The sequence below is a fragment of the Amphimedon queenslandica genome, unplaced genomic scaffold (assembly GCF_000090795.2).
Source record: "Amphimedon queenslandica unplaced genomic scaffold, v1.1 AMPQUscaffold_12652, whole genome shotgun sequence".
In the NCBI taxonomy this organism is placed as follows: Eukaryota; Metazoa; Porifera; class Demospongiae; order Haplosclerida; family Niphatidae; genus Amphimedon; species Amphimedon queenslandica.
The window spans coordinates 19,740-23,328 of NW_003547112.1; the positions used below are offsets into that span (position 1 = coordinate 19,740).

General features: G+C 34.1%; 1 long non-coding RNA gene across 1 annotated transcript in view; it reads right to left on the reverse strand.

Annotated features, from left to right (window-relative positions):
• Positions 1-3,543, reverse strand: part of LOC109587213 (uncharacterized) — a 15,078-nt gene extending 11,535 nt beyond the window's left edge. The window contains exons 1-5 of the long non-coding RNA XR_002187447.1: positions 3,469-3,543; positions 3,359-3,412; positions 3,219-3,278; positions 2,965-3,174; positions 1,408-1,527 (exon numbers count right to left, since the gene is read on the reverse strand). This is a non-coding gene — a long non-coding RNA (uncharacterized LOC109587213). The remainder of the gene's footprint in view (positions 1-1,407; positions 1,528-2,964; positions 3,175-3,218; positions 3,279-3,358; positions 3,413-3,468) is intronic.
• Positions 3,544-3,589: the final 46 nt, after the last annotated feature.

The following is a 3,589-nucleotide window of genomic DNA, read 5'->3' on the forward strand; positions in this document are numbered from 1 at the left end:
AGAGATGTGATAGGAGAGGTAATGAATGTTTATAACAAATTCTGTCCTAGTCTAGAGGTAAAAGAGTTAGTTATTGGTCCTAAAGAACTAGCCTATCCTGTGAATACACCAAGAGAAAGGACAGTGTATAGTGTAAAAGCTGTACTCTTAGCAGTAGTTGAAAAACGACCATTTCTTGTTACCACTGGTACTAGACATACAGAATTAAAGGAGATCCTACCTGATGAATCATTATCAGATATTAGTAACCTCTCACTATTAGGAGGACGTGATATTAAGGTAAGAATTAACACACAAACTGTTTGATGCATTTGAAAGGTCACATCTTAAATGTAATTAATTGCTTATCAAATACTCTTGACTTCTTAGTCATAATTGTGGGTTGTCATTGTGTGGCTTTTATATACTTGGACACCTGTTAAACTCACCTTAGCACAATACACTAATGAAGTATATTACCTTGATAAACAAGCACAGTGACAAATATTAGTTATTATTATTATTATTATTATTATTGTATAGGAAGTGATTGAAGTAACTGAAGAATTCAAGACACCATTGACTCCAATAAAGCTAGGTATGTTATAATATGTACTATCACAATTGTCAAGTAGTGGGAGTGTAGACTGTACAGTGTATATACACATTATTAATTATTATTTTTATAGATATTAAAGATCTCGATATTGTTATTAAAGAATTAACATCAGATCAACACTTGCCCTGTTCTGTATGGCACAGACTAGGTCTACAGTTAGGATTATATGATCCTAGACTAGTGGATATAGACAAGAAGAATAAAGGAGATCCAGTGGAGTGTTTCCGTGAGTGTATGTCTGCCTGGTTAAGAGGAGAAGATAAAGTGAGAGAGAAAAAAGGTCCCAGTTGGTCATCATTAGCTATAGCACTGGATACAATAGAAGAGAAATCTATTGCTAGTTACATTAGAAATAAATATTGTACATCAAACAAGTAAATTGCCTAGCTCTTTTGTTTATTGAAATTGTTATTGTCTATTATCACTTATTTTGTTAAGATGGCTGCCTATAGTATCTTACTTTGTTCTGTTTATAACTATTATTATTATTAATGATACATTATTACAAGATGAATGTAAAACATTAAGGGGACGAGCCAAGCAAAGCAATATACATCATTAATACTATTTACGTCTGTCTGTCTGTTGCTAATAAAAAAGTTTGAGTTGATTCCAACAACAAATTTTTGTGCAAAGGGCAATTTTCAAATTACTACATCACTACCAAACGTGTACACTAGCATCGTTACTATAAATAGTATCAATTACTACAATAGACAATGATATATCATATACTACAATAGCATAGTCTCAATCAATAGCATTGTACTATAAATAGTATCAGTGTTACTATAAATAGAATCATTTACCTCTATTCCTAAGGAAGAATGACACTATGTCTCAGTTCCAGTCTCCAGTGCATTGAGTGGGAGGGAACATTGATCTAATCAATTAAGAGACACACCTCCTGCACTACCATAAATTAACACCTAATATATTCAAAAATTAAATGAAAAAAAATTAATTATTATTAATACATGAATTGCAGGGTTTCCCACAAAGCATGCTAAGTGAGCTAAACAGCATGAGCTTCATGAGGTGACAAGCACTACAATATAGTATATGGCATTTGGAGCAACTTTAATAATTCATAAAAAATTCAAATTTGACATGAATCAGTTCAAACTTCTTACACAGCACGAGACACCTACGGTGCGTGGCCTCGTCCCTATAGCTATTTGATCATCAAAATTAAAGGAAACTTTAACATGCAAATTGCATATATAAAACAAGTGTACTCCTGAGGGATAACAGCTAGCTTGCATAGATCTACCAGACTACCTGCAGAAGTAGCAGCATGCAAGCTAATCCAGCTACTCCCAAATTGGAGGTGTGGCATGACATTAACTATTAATTAATTATTTGATGGCAGCAAACCCTGCAACAAGAAGGAAGTTTCAAATTTTTCTCTTGTTATAAGCACTATATGACATTATAATGGCACAAATACTGTTGCCTAGATGTAAATTGAGTGATTTGAGAGAGTTTAGGACCTTTAGACAACCTACAGTTCACTCGGGTTGAAATTCAAGAAGCTATAACTCACCAACAAGAAAGAATTAAAGAGTCCCACAAATATTAAAACAATAACTAGTCTTGATCTACTGGAAAAGAGTCTCATTTACCTCCAGAGTGCTACCGCTATTGCTGGGCATTTTCTTGTGAGTTAAAAAGCTTCTATTAGCTAGAGCTGCTCTCTAAACATCTAAATGCAGTAAAGCAAGACTTTTCCTAACAAAAGAGAAGTTCTCTCAGATTTAGAGTGCATGATTGCAAAGATATATATATTCTCAAAGACAAAATATAGCACACAGAATGAAGGAATGACAGACAGACAAACCGAGTACCTAGTCCTCGCCTACGCAAAGCCGGGCATGGCCAATAAGTGCATGTATATGTATTAGATAAAATTACAAAAAGGAGGATTTTCTCCTTTTCATTTTTGACAAAATTTGGCCGAAATCCCTGTGTACCTTTAGGAACCTTGGCCCAGTTTTTGAGCAACTTTAAAAATTTGTAAAAATCTAAACTTGTTTGGAATCAGGTCAAACTCTCTGCATAACATCAGTACATGTACATTGTACCAGAAAAAATTATAAAGATAAAAATTCTTCTCCTTTTATTTTGATGCAATTTGGCCAACACACCTGTAGAATACGTGTACATGTATATAAATTCATACACTAGTACATGCAGCCCACTTTTAATCTATTTTCGATGTTTTCGAGGTTTTATGGATTTTGGAGCAACTTTACAAATTTGTAAAAAATCTAAATTTGATTGGAATCAGCTCAAACTTTTTATGCAAAATAAAAACATGTATATGTACCAGAATATGTAATAAATTCTCTCTCCCTCTCCCTTACTCTTCCATATGTCTCCGGGTACATGTCCAGTACATTCCCTGTGCTGTTCACTGGTGATAGAGTGGTCACTGGTGGATGGTACGAGTGGCCACTGGAACTATTATAAATGATCTTTGCAGTCTCATAGACATAGGTAGAAGAGTATGTCTAAAACTCAAGAGCATCTTGTTCTATGGGCATTAACCAGCTGTTCTCAGTCATTAGCTCAGCCTACAAAATACAAATAAAGCTACAGAAAATGTATAAATAATTACCAGAGTGTCTCTTTATTGTTTCGAAAAGTATTATGCATTGGAATTTTGTACAATAGTACCCTAAAGAGAGAGAGAGAGAAAGAGAGAGGGGGGAAGAGAAAGAGAGAGGGCATAAATGAAGGTATAAGTGTACATGTTACTGTTAGCTGATGAAAATGATTGCTTGTTTTATATTCATCAATGTGGGCATGACTCTAAGTAGGCAGATGCAGAGTCAATAATAAACAATGAAATAATATGTTTAATGTACCACTCCATCTTGTGGGTGTAGTGACTCCTCCCCTTTTAGGAACCTATGAATGAGATTAAATTGTCTGAATGGAACATTACCAGTTACTAATGACAGCTGAATTAACAGAAGTAGTAAAATT